We start from the raw sequence: 18683 nt of genomic DNA on the forward strand, positions 1-18683 counted from the left end.
ACTCGGAATAGCTACTCGGCAAGCCGTTTCTGTCTCTCAGAAAGCAAACACCGTCCAGCAACCGCGCACAAGCCTAAAACCTAAGCATGCCAGCGAGGGAAGAATGTCCAGAGCACATTTCTTCCACAAAGACAGAACAATCTCGGAGAGGAGGACACGCAATTCATTCTGTCCCCTCCAAAGGGCCGCACCCACTTCTTGCTGCCATCGCGACCGCGGCTTCACAGCGTACATCAGACATCTCTGCACAGCAAGGCTGCCACTTTCTGGACTAACCGCAAAAGTAACCCGAGGCCTCTAAATGAACACGCCCACAAACACGCTGACTCACCAGTCGGGAAAACGCGCAGCACAGGCACAGCCGAGGAGGACTCCTTTTTTTTCTCTTTCCTTCAACACAACGATCAGGGGAGAGCGCGAACGCAGTCCCCCACTACCACAAATTATGCAGTCGAGATTCCCACATTTGGGGAATTCGCAGCGGTCAGCACAGCCGCAGTGCAATGGCTGAGCCTCGCCCTGGGTGAACCACCTTCTTGATCATGGTATCTCCCCTGCCAGGTAAGTATGAGTTGGAAGCGTCAGAGACAGGGGACTCACTCCCAGACACGGCCCCCTGGCTGACGGTGCCCAGCACGCATAATCCCCGAGTTGGGGGCCTTTAGCATTAGCTCACCTTCACCTGCTACCAAAGTTGCTGAAAAGTTCAAAACACTGCTGCAATTTGACCAGGGTGTGCGGCACACACGCTCTGTCCCTTTGTTTCCTTCTCCCAGCATTAATTGCTCTAGCAAAAAAGAGATTAAAAAAAGACACAACACAACTCGGAATAGCTACTCGGCAAGCCATTTCTGTCTCTGAGAAAGCAAACACCGTCCAGCAACCGCGCACAAGCCTAAAACCTAAGCATGCCAGCGAGGGAAGAATGTCCAGAGCACATTTCTTCCACAAAGACAGAACAATCTCGGAGAGGAGGACACGCAATTCATTCTGTCCCCTCCAAAGGGCCGCACCCACTTCTTGCTGCCATCGCGACCGCGGCTTCACAGCGTACATCAGACATCTCTGCACAGCAAGGCTGCCACTTTCTGGACTAACCGCAAAAGTAACCCGAGGCCTCTAAATGAACACGCCCACAAACACGCTGACTCACCAGTCGGGAAAACGCGCAGCACAGGCACAGCCGAGGAGGACTCCTTTTTTTTCTCTTTCCTTCAACACAACGATCAGGGGAGAGCGCGAACGCAGTCCCCCACTACCACAAATTATGCAGTCGAGATTCCCACATTTGGGGAATTCGCAGCGGTCAGCACAGCCGCAGTGCAATGGCTGAGCCTCGCCCTGGGTGAACCACCTTCTTGATCGTGGTATCTCCCCTGCCAGGTAAGTATGAGTTGGAAGCGTCAGAGACAGGGGACTCACTCCCAGACACGGCCCCCTGGCTGACGGTGCCCAGCACGCATAATCCCCGAGTTGGGGGCCTTTAGCATTAGCTCACCTTCACCTGCTACCAAAGTTGCTGAAAAGTTCAAAACACTGCTGCAATTTGACCAGGGTGTGCGGCACACACGCTCTGTCCCTTTGTTTCCTTCTCCCAGCATTAATTGCTCTAGCAAAAAAGAGATTAAAAAAAGACACAACACAACTCGGAATAGCTACTCGGCAAGCCGTTTCTGTCTCTGAGAAAGCAAACACCGTCCAGCAACCGCGCACAAGCCTAAAACCTAAGCATGCCAGCGAGGGAAGAATGTCCAGAGCACATTTCTTCCACAAAGACAGAACAATCTCGGAGAGGAGGACACGCAATTCATTCTGTCCCCTCCAAAGGGCCGCACCCACTTCTTGCTGCCATCGCGACCGCGGCTTCACAGCGTACATCAGACATCTCTGCACAGCAAGGCTGCCACTTTCTGGACTAACTGCAAAAGTAACCCGAGGCCTCTAAATGAACACGCCCACAAACACGCTGACTCACCAGTCGGGAAAACGCGCAGCACAGGCACAGCCGAGGAGGACTCCTTTTTTTTCTCTTTCCTTCAACACAACGATCAGGGGAGAGCGCGAACGCAGTCCCCCACTACCACAAATTATGCAGTCGAGATTCCCACATTTGGGGAATTCGCAGCGGTCAGCACAGCCGCAGTGCAATGGCTGAGCCTCGCCCTGGGTGAACCACCTTCTTGATCATGGTATCTCCCCTGCCAGGTAAGTATGAGTTGGAAGCGTCAGAGACAGGGGACTCACTCCCAGACACGGCCCCCTGGCTGACGGTGCCCAGCACGCATAATCCCCGAGTTGGGGGCCTTTAGCATTAGCTCACCTTCACCTGCTACCAAAGTTGCTGAAAAGTTCAAAACACTGCTGCAATTTGACCAGGGTGTGCGGCACACACGCTCTGTCCCTTTGTTTCCTTCTCCCAGCATTAATTGCTCTAGCAAAAAAGAGATTAAAAAAAGACACAACACAACTCGGAATAGCTACTCGGCAAGCCGTTTCTGTCTCTCAGAAAGCAAACACCGTCCAGCAACCGCGCACAAGCCTAAAACCTAAGCATGCCAGCGAGGGAAGAATGTCCAGAGCACATTTCTTCCACAAAGACAGAACAATCTCGGAGAGGAGGACACGCAATTCATTCTGTCCCCTCCAAAGGGCCGCACCCACTTCTTGCTGCCATCGCGACCGCGGCTTCACAGCGTACATCAGACATCTCTGCACAGCAAGGCTGCCACTTTCTGGACTAACCGCAAAAGTAACCCGAGGCCTCTAAATGAACACGCCCACAAACACGCTGACTCACCAGTCGGGAAAACGCGCAGCACAGGCACAGCCGAGGAGGACTCCTTTTTTTTCTCTTTCCTTCAACACAACGATCAGGGGAGAGCGCGAACGCAGTCCCCCACTACCACAAATTATGCAGTCGAGATTCCCACATTTGGGGAATTTGCAGCGGTCAGCACAGCCGCAGTGCAATGGCTGAGCCTCGCCCTGGGTGAACCACCTTCTTGATCATGGTATCTCCCCTGCCAGGTAAGTATGAGTTGGAAGCGTCAGAGACAGGGGACTCACTCCCAGACACGGCCCCCTGGCTGACGGTGCCCAGCACGCATAATCCCCGAGTTGGGGGCCTTTAGCATTAGCTCACCTTCACCTGCTACCAAAGTTGCTGAAAAGTTCAAAACACTGCTGCAATTTGACCAGGGTGTGCGGCACACACGCTCTGTCCCTTTGTTTCCTTCTCCCAGCATTAATTGCTCTAGCAAAAAAGAGATTAAAAAAAGACACAACACAACTCGGAATAGCTACTCGGCAAGCCGTTTCTGTCTCTGAGAAAGCAAACACCGTCCAGCAACCGCGCACAAGCCTAAAACCTAAGCATGCCAGCGAGGGAAGAATGTCCAGAGCACATTTCTTCCACAAAGACAGAACAATCTCGGAGAGGAGGACACGCAATTCATTCTGTCCCCTCCAAAGGGCCGCACCCACTTCTTGCTGCCATCGCGACCGCGGCTTCACAGCGTACATCAGACATCTCTGCACAGCAAGGCTGCCACTTTCTGGACTAACCGCAAAAGTAACCCGAGGCCTCTAAATGAACACGCCCACAAACACGCTGACTCACCAGTCGGGAAAACGCGCAGCACAGGCACAGCCGAGGAGGACTCCTTTTTTTTCTCTTTCCTTCAACACAACGATCAGGGGAGAGCGCGAACGCAGTCCCCCACTACCACAAATTATGCAGTCGAGATTCCCACATTTGGGGAATTCGCAGCGGTCAGCACAGCCGCAGTGCAATGGCTGAGCCTCGCCCTGGGTGAACCACCTTCTTGATCATGGTATCTCCCCTGCCAGGTAAGTATGAGTTGGAAGCGTCAGAGACAGGGGACTCACTCCCAGACACGGCCCCCTGGCTGACGGTGCCCAGCACGCATAATCCCCGAGTTGGGGGCCTTTAGCATTAGCTCACCTTCACCTGCTACCAAAGTTGCTGAAAAGTTCAAAACACTGCTGCAATTTGACCAGGGTGTGCGGCACACACGCTCTATCCCTTTGTTTCCTTCTCCCAGCATTAATTGCTCTAGCAAAAAAGAGATTAAAAAAAGACACAACACAACTCGGAATAGCTACTCGGCAAGCCGTTTCTGTCTCTGAGAAAGCAAACACCGTCCAGCAACCGCGCACAAGCCTAAAACCTAAGCATGCCAGCGAGGGAAGAATGTCCAGAGCACATTTCTTCCACAAAGACAGAACAATCTCGGAGAGGAGGACACGCAATTCATTCTGTCCCCTCCAAAGGGCCGCACCCACTTCTTGCTGCCATCGCGACCGCGGCTTCACAGCGTACATCAGACATCTCTGCACAGCAAGGCTGCCACTTTCTGGACTAACCGCAAAAGTAACCCGAGGCCTCTAAATGAACACGCCCACAAACACGCTGACTCACCAGTCGGGAAAACGCGCAGCACAGGCACAGCCGAGGAGGACTCCTTTTTTTTCTCTTTCCTTCAACACAACGATCAGGGGAGAGCGCGAACGCAGTCCCCCACTACCACAAATTATGCAGTCGAGATTCCCACATTTGGGGAATTCGCAGCGGTCAGCACAGCCGCAGTGCAATGGCTGAGCCTCGCCCTGGGTGAACCACCTTCTTGATCGTGGTATCTCCCCTGCCAGGTAAGTATGAGTTGGAAGCGTCAGAGACAGGGGACTCACTCCCAGACACGGCCCCCTGGCTGACGGTGCCCAGCACGCATAATCCCCGAGTTGGGGGCCTTTAGCATTAGCTCACCTTCACCTGCTACCAAAGTTGCTGAAAAGTTCAAAACACTGCTGCAATTTGACCAGGGTGTGCGGCACACACGCTCTGTCCCTTTGTTTCCTTCTCCCAGCATTAATTGCTCTAGCAAAAAAGAGATTAAAAAAAGACACAACACAACTCGGAATAGCTACTCGGCAAGCCGTTTCTGTCTCTGAGAAAGCAAACACCGTCCAGCAACCGCGCACAAGCCTAAAACCTAAGCATGCCAGCGAGGGAAGAATGTCCAGAGCACATTTCTTCCACAAAGACAGAACAATCTCGGAGAGGAGGACACGCAATTCATTCTGTCCCCTCCAAAGGGCCGCACCCACTTCTTGCTGCCATCGCGACCGCGGCTTCACAGCGTACATCAGACATCTCTGCACAGCAAGGCTGCCACTTTCTGGACTAACTGCAAAAGTAACCCGAGGCCTCTAAATGAACACGCCCACAAACACGCTGACTCACCAGTCGGGAAAACGCGCAGCACAGGCACAGCCGAGGAGGACTCCTTTTTTTTCTCTTTCCTTCAACACAACGATCAGGGGAGAGCGCGAACGCAGTCCCCCACTACCACAAATTATGCAGTCGAGATTCCCACATTTGGGGAATTCGCAGCGGTCAGCACAGCCGCAGTGCAATGGCTGAGCCTCGCCCTGGGTGAACCACCTTCTTGATCATGGTATCTCCCCTGCCAGGTAAGTATGAGTTGGAAGCGTCAGAGACAGGGGACTCACTCCCAGACACGGCCCCCTGGCTGACGGTGCCCAGCACGCATAATCCCCGAGTTGGGGGCCTTTAGCATTAGCTCACCTTCACCTGCTACCAAAGTTGCTGAAAAGTTCAAAACACTGCTGCAATTTGACCAGGGTGTGCGGCACACACGCTCTGTCCCTTTGTTTCCTTCTCCCAGCATTAATTGCTCTAGCAAAAAAGAGATTAAAAAAAGACACAACACAACTCGGAATAGCTACTCGGCAAGCCGTTTCTGTCTCTGAGAAAGCAAACACCGTCCAGCAACCGCGCACAAGCCTAAAACCTAAGCATGCCAGCGAGGGAAGAATGTCCAGAGCACATTTCTTCCACAAAGACAGAACAATCTCGGAGAGGAGGACACGCAATTCATTCTGTCCCCTCCAAAGGGCCGCACCCACTTCTTGCTGCCATCGCGACCGCGGCTTCACAGCGTACATCAGACATCTCTGCACAGCAAGGCTGCCACTTTCTGGACTAACCGCAAAAGTAACCCGAGGCCTCTAAATGAACACGCCCACAAACACGCTGACTCACCAGTCGGGAAAACGCGCAGCACAGGCACAGCCGAGGAGGACTCCTTTTTTTTCTCTTTCCTTCAACACAACGATCAGGGGAGAGCGCGAACGCAGTCCCCCACTACCACAAATTATGCAGTCGAGATTCCCACATTTGGGGAATTCGCAGCGGTCAGCACAGCCGCAGTGCAATGGCTGAGCCTCGCCCTGGGTGAACCACCTTCTTGATCATGGTATCTCCCCTGCCAGGTAAGTATGAGTTGGAAGCGTCAGAGACAGGGGACTCACTCCCAGACACGGCCCCCTGGCTGACGGTGCCCAGCACGCATAATCCCCGAGTTGGGGGCCTTTAGCATTAGCTCACCTTCACCTGCTACCAAAGTTGCTGAAAAGTTCAAAACACTGCTGCAATTTGACCAGGGTGTGCGGCACACACGCTCTGTCCCTTTGTTTCCTTCTCCCAGCATTAATTGCTCTAGCAAAAAAGAGATTAAAAAAAGACACAACACAACTCGGAATAGCTACTCGGCAAGCCGTTTCTGTCTCTGAGAAAGCAAACACCGTCCAGCAACCGCGCACAAGCCTAAAACCTAAGCATGCCAGCGAGGGAAGAATGTCCAGAGCACATTTCTTCCACAAAGACAGAACAATCTCGGAGAGGAGGACACGCAATTCATTCTGTCCCCTCCAAAGGGCCGCACCCACTTCTTGCTGCCATCGCGACCGCGGCTTCACAGCGTACATCAGACATCTCTGCACAGCAAGGCTGCCACTTTCTGGACTAACCGCAAAAGTAACCCGAGGCCTCTAAATGAACACGCCCACAAACACGCTGACTCACCAGTCGGGAAAACGCGCAGCACAGGCAAAGCTGAGGAGGACTCCTTTTTTTTCTCTTTCCTTCAACACAACGATCAGGGGAGAGCGCGAACGCAGTCCCCCACTACCACAAATTATGCAGTCGAGATTCCCACATTTGGGGAATTCGCAGCGGTCAGCACAGCCGCAGTGCAATGGCTGAGCCTCGCCCTGGGTGAACCACCTTCTTGATCATGGTATCTCCCCTGCCAGGTAAGTATGAGTTGGAAGCGTCAGAGACAGGGGACTCACTCCCAGACACGGCCCCCTGGCTGACGGTGCCCAGCACGCATAATCCCCGAGTTGGGGGCCTTTAGCATTAGCTCACCTTCACCTGCTACCAAAGTTGCTGAAAAGTTCAAAACACTGCTGCAATTTGACCAGGGTGTGCGGCACACACGCTCTGTCCCTTTGTTTCCTTCTCCCAGCATTAATTGCTCTAGCAAAAAAGAGATTAAAAAAAGACACAACACAACTCGGAATAGCTACTCGGCAAGCCGTTTCTGTCTCTGAGAAAGCAAACACCGTCCAGCAACCGCGCACAAGCCTAAAACCTAAGCATGCCAGCGAGGGAAGAATGTCCAGAGCACATTTCTTCCACAAAGACAGAACAATCTCGGAGAGGAGGACACGCAATTCATTCTGTCCCCTCCAAAGGGCCGCACCCACTTCTTGCTGCCATCGCGACCGCGGCTTCACAGCGTACATCAGACATCTCTGCACAGCAAGGCTGCCACTTTCTGGACTAACCGCAAAAGTAACCCGAGGCCTCTAAATGAACACGCCCACAAACACGCTGACTCACCAGTCGGGAAAACGCGCAGCACAGGTACAGCCGAGGAGGACTCCTTTTTTTTCTCTTTCCTTCAACACAACGATCAGGGGAGAGCGCGAACGCAGTCCCCCACTACCACAAATTATGCAGTCGAGATTCCCACATTTGGGGAATTCGCAGCGGTCAGCACAGCCGCAGTGCAATGGCTGAGCCTCGCCCTGGGTGAACCACCTTCTTGATCGTGGTATCTCCCCTGCCAGGTAAGTATGAGTTGGAAGCGTCAGAGACAGGGGACTCACTCCCAGACACGGCCCCCTGGCTGACGGTGCCCAGCACGCATAATCCCCGAGTTGGGGGCCTTTAGCATTAGCTCACCTTCACCTGCTACCAAAGTTGCTGAAAAGTTCAAAACACTGCTGCAATTTGACCAGGGTGTGCGGCACACACGCTCTGTCCCTTTGTTTCCTTCTCCCAGCATTAATTGCTCTAGCAAAAAAGAGATTAAAAAAAGACACAACACAACTCGGAATAGCTACTCGGCAAGCCGTTTCTGTCTCTGAGAAAGCAAACACCGTCCAGCAACCGCGCACAAGCCTAAAACCTAAGCATGCCAGCGAGGGAAGAATGTCCAGAGCACATTTCTTCCACAAAGACAGAACAATCTCGGAGAGGAGGACACGCAATTCATTCTGTCCCCTCCAAAGGGCCGCACCCACTTCTTGCTGCCATCGCGACCGCGGCTTCACAGCGTACATCAGACATCTCTGCACAGCAAGGCTGCCACTTTCTGGACTAACTGCAAAAGTAACCCGAGGCCTCTAAATGAACACGCCCACAAACACGCTGACTCACCAGTCGGGAAAACGCGCAGCACAGGCACAGCCGAGGAGGACTCCTTTTTTTTCTCTTTCCTTCAACACAACGATCAGGGGAGAGCGCGAACGCAGTCCCCCACTACCACAAATTATGCAGTCGAGATTCCCACATTTGGGGAATTCGCAGCGGTCAGCACAGCCGCAGTGCAATGGCTGAGCCTCGCCCTGGGTGAACCACCTTCTTGATCATGGTATCTCCCCTGCCAGGTAAGTATGAGTTGGAAGCGTCAGAGACAGGGGACTCACTCCCAGACACGGCCCCCTGGCTGACGGTGCCCAGCACGCATAATCCCCGAGTTGGGGGCCTTTAGCATTAGCTCACCTTCACCTGCTACCAAAGTTGCTGAAAAGTTCAAAACACTGCTGCAATTTGACCAGGGTGTGCGGCACACACGCTCTGTCCCTTTGTTTCCTTCTCCCAGCATTAATTGCTCTAGCAAAAAAGAGATTAAAAAAAGACACAACACAACTCGGAATAGCTACTCGGCAAGCCGTTTCTGTCTCTGAGAAAGCAAACACCGTCCAGCAACCGCGCACAAGCCTAAAACCTAAGCATGCCAGCGAGGGAAGAATGTCCAGAGCACATTTCTTCCACAAAGACAGAACAATCTCGGAGAGGAGGACACGCAATTCATTCTGTCCCCTCCAAAGGGCCGCACCCACTTCTTGCTGCCATCGCGACCGCGGCTTCACAGCGTACATCAGACATCTCTGCACAGCAAGGCTGCCACTTTCTGGACTAACCGCAAAAGTAACCCGAGGCCTCTAAATGAACACGCCCACAAACACGCTGACTCACCAGTCGGGAAAACGCGCAGCACAGGCACAGCCGAGGAGGACTCCTTTTTTTTCTCTTTCCTTCAACACAACGATCAGGGGAGAGCGCGAACGCAGTCCCCCACTACCACAAATTATGCAGTCGAGATTCCCACATTTGGGGAATTCGCAGCGGTCAGCACAGCCGCAGTGCAATGGCTGAGCCTCGCCCTGGGTGAACCACCTTCTTGATCATGGTATCTCCCCTGCCAGGTAAGTATGAGTTGGAAGCGTCAGAGACAGGGGACTCACTCCCAGACACGGCCCCCTGGCTGACGGTGCCCAGCACGCATAATCCCCGAGTTGGGGGCCTTTAGCATTAGCTCACCTTCACCTGCTACCAAAGTTGCTGAAAAGTTCAAAACACTGCTGCAATTTGACCAGGGTGTGCGGCACACACGCTCTGTCCCTTTGTTTCCTTCTCCCAGCATTAATTGCTCTAGCAAAAAAGAGATTAAAAAAAGACACAACACAACTCGGAATAGCTACTCGGCAAGCCGTTTCTGTCTCTGAGAAAGCAAACACCGTCCAGCAACCGCGCACAAGCCTAAAACCTAAGCATGCCAGCGAGGGAAGAATGTCCAGAGCACATTTCTTCCACAAAGACAGAACAATCTCGGAGAGGAGGACACGCAATTCATTCTGTCCCCTCCAAAGGGCCGCACCCACTTCTTGCTGCCATCGCGACCGCGGCTTCACAGCGTACATCAGACATCTCTGCACAGCAAGGCTGCCACTTTCTGGACTAACCGCAAAAGTAACCCGAGGCCTCTAAATGAACACGCCCACAAACACGCTGACTCACCAGTCGGGAAAACGCGCAGCACAGGCACAGCCGAGGAGGACTCCTTTTTTTTCTCTTTCCTTCAACACAACGATCAGGGGAGAGCGCGAACGCAGTCCCCCACTACCACAAATTATGCAGTCGAGATTCCCACATTTGGGGAATTCGCAGCGGTCAGCACAGCCGCAGTGCAATGGCTGAGCCTCGCCCTGGGTGAACCACCTTCTTGATCATGGTATCTCCCCTGCCAGGTAAGTATGAGTTGGAAGCGTCAGAGACAGGGGACTCACTCCCAGACACGGCCCCCTGGCTGACGGTGCCCAGCACGCATAATCCCCGAGTTGGGGGCCTTTAGCATTAGCTCACCTTCACCTGCTACCAAAGTTGCTGAAAAGTTCAAAACACTGCTGCAATTTGACCAGGGTGTGCGGCACACACGCTCTGTCCCTTTGTTTCCTTCTCCCAGCATTAATTGCTCTAGCAAAAAAGAGATTAAAAAAAGACACAACACAACTCGGAATAGCTACTCGGCAAGCCATTTCTGTCTCTGAGAAAGCAAACACCGTCCAGCAACCGCGCACAAGCCTAAAACCTAAGCATGCCAGCGAGGGAAGAATGTCCAGAGCACATTTCTTCCACAAAGACAGAACAATCTCGGAGAGGAGGACACGCAATTCATTCTGTCCCCTCCAAAGGGCCGCACCCACTTCTTGCTGCCATCGCGACCGCGGCTTCACAGCGTACATCAGACATCTCTGCACAGCAAGGCTGCCACTTTCTGGACTAACCGCAAAAGTAACCCGAGGCCTCTAAATGAACACGCCCACAAACACGCTGACTCACCAGTCGGGAAAACGCGCAGCACAGGCACAGCCGAGGAGGACTCCTTTTTTTTCTCTTTCCTTCAACACAACGATCAGGGGAGAGCGCGAACGCAGTCCCCCACTACCACAAATTATGCAGTCGAGATTCCCACATTTGGGGAATTCGCAGCGGTCAGCACAGCCGCAGTGCAATGGCTGAGCCTCGCCCTGGGTGAACCACCTTCTTGATCATGGTATCTCCCCTGCCAGGTAAGTATGAGTTGGAAGCGTCAGAGACAGGGGACTCACTCCCAGACACGGCCCCCTGGCTGACGGTGCCCAGCACGCATAATCCCCGAGTTGGGGGCCTTTAGCATTAGCTCACCTTCACCTGCTACCAAAGTTGCTGAAAAGTTCAAAACACTGCTGCAATTTGACCAGGGTGTGCGGCACACACGCTCTGTCCCTTTGTTTCCTTCTCCCAGCATTAATTGCTCTAGCAAAAAAGAGATTAAAAAAAGACACAACACAACTCGGAATAGCTACTCGGCAAGCCGTTTCTGTCTCTGAGAAAGCAAACACCGTCCAGCAACCGCGCACAAGCCTAAAACCTAAGCATGCCAGCGAGGGAAGAATGTCCAGAGCACATTTCTTCCACAAAGACAGAACAATCTCGGAGAGGAGGACACGCAATTCATTCTGTCCCCTCCAAAGGGCCGCACCCACTTCTTGCTGCCATCGCGACCGCGGCTTCACAGCGTACATCAGACATCTCTGCACAGCAAGGCTGCCACTTTCTGGACTAACTGCAAAAGTAACCCGAGGCCTCTAAATGAACACGCCCACAAACACGCTGACTCACCAGTCGGGAAAACGCGCAGCACAGGCACAGCCGAGGAGGACTCCTTTTTTTTCTCTTTCCTTCAACACAACGATCAGGGGAGAGCGCGAACGCAGTCCCCCACTACCACAAATTATGCAGTCGAGATTCCCACATTTGGGGAATTCGCAGCGGTCAGCACAGCCGCAGTGCAATGGCTGAGCCTCGCCCTGGGTGAACCACCTTCTTGATCATGGTATCTCCCCTGCCAGGTAAGTATGAGTTGGAAGCGTCAGAGACAGGGGACTCACTCCCAGACACGGCCCCCTGGCTGACGGTGCCCAGCACGCATAATCCCCGAGTTGGGGGCCTTTAGCATTAGCTCACCTTCACCTGCTACCAAAGTTGCTGAAAAGTTCAAAACACTGCTGCAATTTGACCAGGGTGTGCGGCACACACGCTCTGTCCCTTTGTTTCCTTCTCCCAGCATTAATTGCTCTAGCAAAAAAGAGATTAAAAAAAGACACAACACAACTCGGAATAGCTACTCGGCAAGCCGTTTCTGTCTCTGAGAAAGCAAACACCGTCCAGCAACCGCGCACAAGCCTAAAACCTAAGCATGCCAGCGAGGGAAGAATGTCCAGAGCACATTTCTTCCACAAAGACAGAACAATCTCGGAGAGGAGGACACGCAATTCATTCTGTCCCCTCCAAAGGGCCGCACCCACTTCTTGCTGCCATCGCGACCGCGGCTTCACAGCGTACATCAGACATCTCTGCACAGCAAGGCTGCCACTTTCTGGACTAACCGCAAAAGTAACCCGAGGCCTCTAAATGAACACGCCCACAAACACGCTGACTCACCAGTCGGGAAAACGCGCAGCACAGGCACAGCCGAGGAGGACTCCTTTTTTTTCTCTTTCCTTCAACACAACGATCAGGGGAGAGCGCGAACGCAGTCCCCCACTACCACAAATTATGCAGTCGAGATTCCCACATTTGGGGAATTCGCAGCGGTCAGCACAGCCGCAGTGCAATGGCTGAGCCTCGCCCTGGGTGAACCACCTTCTTGATCATGGTATCTCCCCTGCCAGGTAAGTATGAGTTGGAAGCGTCAGAGACAGGGGACTCACTCCCAGACACGGCCCCCTGGCTGACGGTGCCCAGCACGCATAATCCCCGAGTTGGGGGCCTTTAGCATTAGCTCACCTTCACCTGCTACCAAAGTTGCTGAAAAGTTCAAAACACTGCTGCAATTTGACCAGGGTGTGCGGCACACACGCTCTGTCCCTTTGTTTCCTTCTCCCAGCATTAATTGCTCTAGCAAAAAAGAGATTAAAAAAAGACACAACACAACTCGGAATAGCTACTCGGCAAGCCGTTTCTGTCTCTGAGAAAGCAAACACCGTCCAGCAACCGCGCACAAGCCTAAAACCTAAGCATGCCAGCGAGGGAAGAATGTCCAGAGCACATTTCTTCCACAAAGACAGAACAATCTCGGAGAGGAGGACACGCAATTCATTCTGTCCCCTCCAAAGGGCCGCACCCACTTCTTGCTGCCATCGCGACCGCGGCTTCACAGCGTACATCAGACATCTCTGCACAGCAAGGCTGCCACTTTCTGGACTAACCGCAAAAGTAACCCGAGGCCTCTAAATGAACACGCCCACAAACACGCTGACTCACCAGTCGGGAAAACGCGCAGCACAGGCACAGCCGAGGAGGACTCCTTTTTTTTCTCTTTCCTTCAACACAACGATCAGGGGAGAGCGCGAACGCAGTCCCCCACTACCACAAATTATGCAGTCGAGATTCCCACATTTGGGGAATTCGCAGCGGTCAGCACAGCCGCAGTGCAATGGCTGAGCCTCGCCCTGGGTGAACCACCTTCTTGATCATGGTATCTCCCCTGCCAGGTAAGTATGAGTTGGAAGCGTCAGAGACAGGGGACTCACTCCCAGACACGGCCCCCTGGCTGACGGTGCCCAGCACGCATAATCCCCGAGTTGGGGGCCTTTAGCATTAGCTCACCTTCACCTGCTACCAAAGTTGCTGAAAAGTTCAAAACACTGCTGCAATTTGACCAGGGTGTGCGGCACACACGCTCTGTCCCTTTGTTTCCTTCTCCCAGCATTAATTGCTCTAGCAAAAAAGAGATTAAAAAAAGACACAACACAACTCGGAATAGCTACTCGGCAAGCCGTTTCTGTCTCTGAGAAAGCAAACACCGTCCAGCAACCGCGCACAAGCCTAAAACCTAAGCATGCCAGCGAGGGAAGAATGTCCAGAGCACATTTCTTCCACAAAGACAGAACAATCTCGGAGAGGAGGACACGCAATTCATTCTGTCCCCTCCAAAGGGCCGCACCCACTTCTTGCTGCCATCGCGACCGCGGCTTCACAGCGTACATCAGACATCTCTGCACAGCAAGGCTGCCACTTTCTGGACTAACTGCAAAAGTAACCCGAGGCCTCTAAATGAACACGCCCACAAACACGCTGACTCACCAGTCGGGAAAACGCGCAGCACAGGCACAGCCGAGGAGGACTCCTTTTTTTTCTCTTTCCTTCAACACAACGATCAGGGGAGAGCGCGAACGCAGTCCCCCACTACCACAAATTATGCAGTCGAGATTCCCACATTTGGGGAATTCGCAGCGGTCAGCACAGCCGCAGTGCAATGGCTGAGCCTCGCCCTGGGTGAACCACCTTCTTGATCATGGTATCTCCCCTGCCAGGTAAGTATGAGTTGGAAGCGTCAGAGACAGGGGACTCACTCCCAGACACGGCCCCCTGGCTGACGGTGCCCAGCACGCATAATCCCCGAGTTGGGGGCCTTTAGCATTAGCTCACCTTCACCTGCTACCAAAGTTGCTGAAAAGTTCAAAACACTGCTGCAATTTGACCAGGGTGTGCGGCACACACGCTCTGTCCCTTTGTTTCCTTCTCCCAGCATTAATTGCTCTAGCAAAAAAGAGATTAAAAAAAGACACAACACAACTCGGAATAGCTACTCGGCAAGCCGTTTCTGTCTCTGAGAAAGCAAACACCGTCCAGCAACCACGCACAAGCCTAAAACCTAAGCATGCCAGCGAGGGAAGAATGTCCAGAGCACATTTCTTCCACAAAGACAGAACAATCTCGGAGAGGAGGACACGCAATTCATTCTGTCCCCTCCAAAGGGCCGCACCCACTTCTTGCTGCCATCGCGACCGCGGCTTCACAGCGTACATCAGACATCTCTGCACAGCAAGGCTGCCACTTTCTGGACTAACCGCAAAAGTAACCCGAGGCCTCTAAATGAACACGCCCACAAACACGCTGACTCACCAGTCGGGAAAACGCGCAGCACAGGCACAGCCGAGGAGGACTCCTTTTTTTTCTCTTTCCTTCAACACAACGATCAGGGGAGAGCGCGAACGCAGTCCCCCACTACCACAAATTATGCAGTCGAGATTCCCACATTTGGGGAATTCGCAGCGGTCAGCACAGCCGCAGTGCAATGGCTGAGCCTCGCCCTGGGTGAACCACCTTCTTGATCATGGTATCTCCCCTGCCAGGTAAGTATGAGTTGGAAGCGTCAGAGACAGGGGACTCACTCCCAGACACGGCCCCCTGGCTGACGGTGCCCAGCACGCATAATCCCCGAGTTGGGGGCCTTTAGCATTAGCTCACCTTCACCTGCTACCAAAGTTGCTGAAAAGTTCAAAACACTGCTGCAATTTGACCAGGGTGTGCGGCACACACGCTCTGTCCCTTTGTTTCCTTCTCCCAGCATTAATTGCTCTAGCAAAAAAGAGATTAAAAAAAGACACAACACAACTCGGAATAGCTACTCGGCAAGCCGTTTCTGTCTCTGAGAAAGCAAACACCGTCCAGCAACCGCGCACAAGCCTAAAACCTAAGCATGCCAGCGAGGGAAGAATGTCCAGAGCACATTTCTTCCACAAAGACAGAACAATCTCGGAGAGGAGGACACGCAATTCATTCTGTCCCCTCCAAAGGGCCGCACCCACTTCTTGCTGCCATCGCGACCGCGGCTTCACAGCGTACATCAGACATCTCTGCACAGCAAGGCTGCCACTTTCTGGACTAACCGCAAAAGTAACCCGAGGCCTCTAAATGAACACGCCCACAAACACGCTGACTCACCAGTCGGGAAAACGCGCAGCACAGGCACAGCCGAGGAGGACTCCTTTTTTTTCTCTTTCCTTCAACACAACGATCAGGGGAGAGCGCGAACGCAGTCCCCCACTACCACAAATTATGCAGTCGAGATTCCCACATTTGGGGAATTCGCAGCGGTCAGCACAGCCGCAGTGCAATGGCTGAGCCTCGCCCTGGGTGAACCACCTTCTTGATCATGGTATCTCCCCTGCCAGGTAAGTATGAGTTGGAAGCGTCAGAGACAGGGGACTCACTCCCAGACACGGCCCCCTGGCTGACGGTGCCCAGCACGCATAATCCCCGAGTTGGGGGCCTTTAGCATTAGCTCACCTTCACCTGCTACCAAAGTTGCTGAAAAGTTCAAAACACTGCTGCAATTTGACCAGGGTGTGCGGCACACACGCTCTGTCCCTTTGTTTCCTTCTCCCAGCATTAATTGCTCTAGCAAAAAAGAGATTAAAAAAAGACACAACACAACTCGGAATAGCTACTCGGCAAGCCATTTCTGTCTCTGAGAAAGCAAACACCGTCCAGCAACCGCGCACAAGCCTAAAACCTAAGCATGCCAGCGAGGGAAGAATGTCCAGAGCACATTTCTTCCACAAAGACAGAACAATCTCGGAGAGGAGGACACGCAATTCATTCTGTCCCCTCCAAAGGGCCGCACCCACTTCTTGCTGCCATCGCGACCGCGGCTTCACAGCGTACATCAGACATCTCTGCACAGCAAGGCTGCCACTTTCTGGACTAACCGCAAAAGTAACCCGAGGCCTCTAAATGAACACGCCCACAAACACGCTGACTCACCAGTCGGGAAAACGCGCAGCACAGGCACAGCCGAGGAGGACTCCTTTTTTTTCTCTTTCCTTCAACACAACGATCAGGGGAGAGCGCGAACGCAGTCCCCCACTACCACAAATTATGCAGTCGAGATTCCCACATTTGGGGAATTCGCAGCGGTCAGCACAGCCGCAGTGCAATGGCTGAGCCTCGCCCTGGGTGAACCACCTTCTTGATCATGGTATCTCCCCTGCCAGGTAAGTATGAGTTGGAAGCGTCAGAGACAGGGGACTCACTCCCAGACACGGCCCCCTGGCTGACGGTGCCCAGCACGCATAATCCCCGAGTTGGGGGCCTTTAGCATTAGCTCACCTTCACCTGCTACCAAAGTTGCTGAAAAGTTCAAAACACTGCTGCAATTTGACCAGGGTGTGCGGCACACACGCTCTGTCCCTTTGTTTCCTTCTCCCAGCATTAATTGCTCTAGCAAAAAAGAGATTAAAAAAAGACACAACACAACTCGGAATAGCTACTCGGCAAGCCGTTTCTGTCTCTGAGAAAGCAAACACCGTCCAGCAACCGCGCACAAGCCTAAAACCTAAGCATGCCAGCGAGGGAAGAATGTCCAGAGCACATTTCTTCCACAAAGACAGAACAATCTCGGAGAGGAGGACACGCAATTCATTCTGTCCCCTCCAAAGGGCCGCACCCACTTCTTGCTGCCATCGCGACCGCGGCTTCACAGCGTACATCAGACATCTCTGCACAGCAAGGCTGCCACTTTCTGGACTAACTGCAAAAGTAACCCGAGGCCTCTAAATGAACACGCCCACAAACACGCTGACTCACCAGTCGGGAAAACGCGCAGCACAGGCACAGCCGAGGAGGACTCCTTTTTTTTCTCTTTCCTTCAACACAACGATCAGGGGAGAGCGCGAACGCAGTCCCCCACTACCACAAATTATGCAGTCGAGATTCCCACATTTGGGGAATTCGCAGCGGTCAGCACAGCCGCAGTGCAATGGCTGAGCCTCGCCCTGGGTGAACCACCTTCTTGATCATGGTATCTCCCCTGCCAGGTAAGTATGAGTTGGAAGCGTCAGAGACAGGGGACTCACTCCCAGACACGGCCCCCTGGCTGACGGTGCCCAGCACGCATAATCCCCGAGTTGGGGGCCTTTAGCATTAGCTCACCTTCACCTGCTACCAAAGTTGCTGAAAAGTTCAAAACACTGCTGCAATTTGACCAGGGTGTGCGGCACACACGCTCTGTCCCTTTGTTTCCTTCTCCCAGCATTAATTGCTCTAGCAAAAAAGAGATTAAAAAAAGACACAACACAACTCGGAATAGCTACTCGGCAAGCCGTTTCTGTCTCTGAGAAAGCAAACACCGTCCAGCAACCGCGCACAAGCCTAAAACCTAAGCATGCCAGCGAGGGAAGAATGTCCAGAGCACATTTCTTCCACAAAGACAGAACAATCTCGGAGAGGAGGACACGCAATTCATTCTGTCCCCTCCAAAGGGCCGCACCCACTTCTTGCTGCCATCGCGACCGCGGCTTCACAGCGTACATCAGACATCTCTGCACAGCAAGGCTGCCACTTTCTGGACTAACCGCAAAAGTAACCCGAGGCCTCTAAATGAACACGCCCACAAACACGCTGACTCACCAGTCGGGAAAACGCGCAGCACAGGCACAGCCGAGGAGGACTCCTTTTTTTTCTCTTTCCTTCAACACAACGATCAGGGGAGAGCGCGAACGCAGTCCCCCACTACCACAAATTATGCAGTCGAGATTCCCACATTTGGGGAATTCGCAGCGGTCAGCACAGCCGCAGTGCAATGGCTGAGCCTCGCCCTGGGTGAACCACCTTCTTGATCATGGTATCTCCCCTGCCAGGTAAGTATGAGTTGGAAGCGTCAGAGACAGGGGACTCA

At 53.1% G+C, this 18683-nt stretch overlaps 23 non-coding genes across 23 annotated transcripts; all 23 read right to left on the reverse strand.

Moving 5' to 3' along the window:
• Window positions 1-405: 405 nt before the first annotated feature.
• LOC138601427 (U1 spliceosomal RNA) lies at window positions 406-569 on the reverse strand. The gene has a single exon (XR_011308935.1). It is a non-coding gene; the product is annotated as a U1 spliceosomal RNA (small nuclear RNA).
• A 658-nt stretch (window positions 570-1227) lies between these two features.
• On the reverse strand, window positions 1228-1391 carry LOC138601276 (U1 spliceosomal RNA). Its single transcript, XR_011308793.1, has one exon. It is a non-coding gene; the product is annotated as a U1 spliceosomal RNA (small nuclear RNA).
• A 658-nt stretch (window positions 1392-2049) lies between these two features.
• LOC138601428 (U1 spliceosomal RNA) lies at window positions 2050-2213 on the reverse strand. The gene has a single exon (XR_011308936.1). It is a non-coding gene; the product is annotated as a U1 spliceosomal RNA (small nuclear RNA).
• Window positions 2214-2871: 658 nt separating this feature from the next.
• Window positions 2872-3035, reverse strand: LOC138601618 (U1 spliceosomal RNA). The gene has a single exon (XR_011309114.1). It is a non-coding gene; the product is annotated as a U1 spliceosomal RNA (small nuclear RNA).
• Window positions 3036-3693: 658 nt separating this feature from the next.
• LOC138601429 (U1 spliceosomal RNA) lies at window positions 3694-3857 on the reverse strand. Its single transcript, XR_011308937.1, has one exon. It is a non-coding gene; the product is annotated as a U1 spliceosomal RNA (small nuclear RNA).
• A 658-nt stretch (window positions 3858-4515) lies between these two features.
• LOC138601277 (U1 spliceosomal RNA) lies at window positions 4516-4679 on the reverse strand. The gene has a single exon (XR_011308794.1). It is a non-coding gene; the product is annotated as a U1 spliceosomal RNA (small nuclear RNA).
• Window positions 4680-5337: 658 nt separating this feature from the next.
• On the reverse strand, window positions 5338-5501 carry LOC138601430 (U1 spliceosomal RNA). Its single transcript, XR_011308938.1, has one exon. It is a non-coding gene; the product is annotated as a U1 spliceosomal RNA (small nuclear RNA).
• A 658-nt stretch (window positions 5502-6159) lies between these two features.
• LOC138601432 (U1 spliceosomal RNA) lies at window positions 6160-6323 on the reverse strand. Its single transcript, XR_011308940.1, has one exon. It is a non-coding gene; the product is annotated as a U1 spliceosomal RNA (small nuclear RNA).
• Window positions 6324-6981: 658 nt separating this feature from the next.
• Window positions 6982-7145, reverse strand: LOC138601433 (U1 spliceosomal RNA). Its single transcript, XR_011308941.1, has one exon. It is a non-coding gene; the product is annotated as a U1 spliceosomal RNA (small nuclear RNA).
• A 658-nt stretch (window positions 7146-7803) lies between these two features.
• LOC138601280 (U1 spliceosomal RNA) lies at window positions 7804-7967 on the reverse strand. The gene has a single exon (XR_011308796.1). It is a non-coding gene; the product is annotated as a U1 spliceosomal RNA (small nuclear RNA).
• A 658-nt stretch (window positions 7968-8625) lies between these two features.
• On the reverse strand, window positions 8626-8789 carry LOC138601434 (U1 spliceosomal RNA). The gene has a single exon (XR_011308942.1). It is a non-coding gene; the product is annotated as a U1 spliceosomal RNA (small nuclear RNA).
• Window positions 8790-9447: 658 nt separating this feature from the next.
• Window positions 9448-9611, reverse strand: LOC138601435 (U1 spliceosomal RNA). Its single transcript, XR_011308943.1, has one exon. It is a non-coding gene; the product is annotated as a U1 spliceosomal RNA (small nuclear RNA).
• A 658-nt stretch (window positions 9612-10269) lies between these two features.
• LOC138601436 (U1 spliceosomal RNA) lies at window positions 10270-10433 on the reverse strand. The gene has a single exon (XR_011308944.1). It is a non-coding gene; the product is annotated as a U1 spliceosomal RNA (small nuclear RNA).
• Window positions 10434-11091: 658 nt separating this feature from the next.
• On the reverse strand, window positions 11092-11255 carry LOC138601438 (U1 spliceosomal RNA). The gene has a single exon (XR_011308945.1). It is a non-coding gene; the product is annotated as a U1 spliceosomal RNA (small nuclear RNA).
• A 658-nt stretch (window positions 11256-11913) lies between these two features.
• LOC138601439 (U1 spliceosomal RNA) lies at window positions 11914-12077 on the reverse strand. Its single transcript, XR_011308946.1, has one exon. It is a non-coding gene; the product is annotated as a U1 spliceosomal RNA (small nuclear RNA).
• A 658-nt stretch (window positions 12078-12735) lies between these two features.
• Window positions 12736-12899, reverse strand: LOC138601440 (U1 spliceosomal RNA). The gene has a single exon (XR_011308947.1). It is a non-coding gene; the product is annotated as a U1 spliceosomal RNA (small nuclear RNA).
• A 658-nt stretch (window positions 12900-13557) lies between these two features.
• LOC138601441 (U1 spliceosomal RNA) lies at window positions 13558-13721 on the reverse strand. The gene has a single exon (XR_011308948.1). It is a non-coding gene; the product is annotated as a U1 spliceosomal RNA (small nuclear RNA).
• A 658-nt stretch (window positions 13722-14379) lies between these two features.
• Window positions 14380-14543, reverse strand: LOC138601442 (U1 spliceosomal RNA). Its single transcript, XR_011308949.1, has one exon. It is a non-coding gene; the product is annotated as a U1 spliceosomal RNA (small nuclear RNA).
• A 658-nt stretch (window positions 14544-15201) lies between these two features.
• Window positions 15202-15365, reverse strand: LOC138601444 (U1 spliceosomal RNA). Its single transcript, XR_011308951.1, has one exon. It is a non-coding gene; the product is annotated as a U1 spliceosomal RNA (small nuclear RNA).
• A 658-nt stretch (window positions 15366-16023) lies between these two features.
• On the reverse strand, window positions 16024-16187 carry LOC138601445 (U1 spliceosomal RNA). Its single transcript, XR_011308952.1, has one exon. It is a non-coding gene; the product is annotated as a U1 spliceosomal RNA (small nuclear RNA).
• A 658-nt stretch (window positions 16188-16845) lies between these two features.
• Window positions 16846-17009, reverse strand: LOC138601446 (U1 spliceosomal RNA). Its single transcript, XR_011308953.1, has one exon. It is a non-coding gene; the product is annotated as a U1 spliceosomal RNA (small nuclear RNA).
• Window positions 17010-17667: 658 nt separating this feature from the next.
• Window positions 17668-17831, reverse strand: LOC138601447 (U1 spliceosomal RNA). The gene has a single exon (XR_011308954.1). It is a non-coding gene; the product is annotated as a U1 spliceosomal RNA (small nuclear RNA).
• Window positions 17832-18489: 658 nt separating this feature from the next.
• Window positions 18490-18653, reverse strand: LOC138601448 (U1 spliceosomal RNA). Its single transcript, XR_011308955.1, has one exon. It is a non-coding gene; the product is annotated as a U1 spliceosomal RNA (small nuclear RNA).
• Window positions 18654-18683: the final 30 nt, after the last annotated feature.

The sequence above is a fragment of the Semicossyphus pulcher genome, unplaced genomic scaffold, assembly GCF_022749685.1.
Source record: "Semicossyphus pulcher isolate SPU_LCO1_2020_fin unplaced genomic scaffold, fSemPul1.0.p SCAF_21, whole genome shotgun sequence".
In the NCBI taxonomy this organism is placed as follows: Eukaryota; Metazoa; Chordata; class Actinopteri; order Labriformes; family Labridae; genus Semicossyphus; species Semicossyphus pulcher.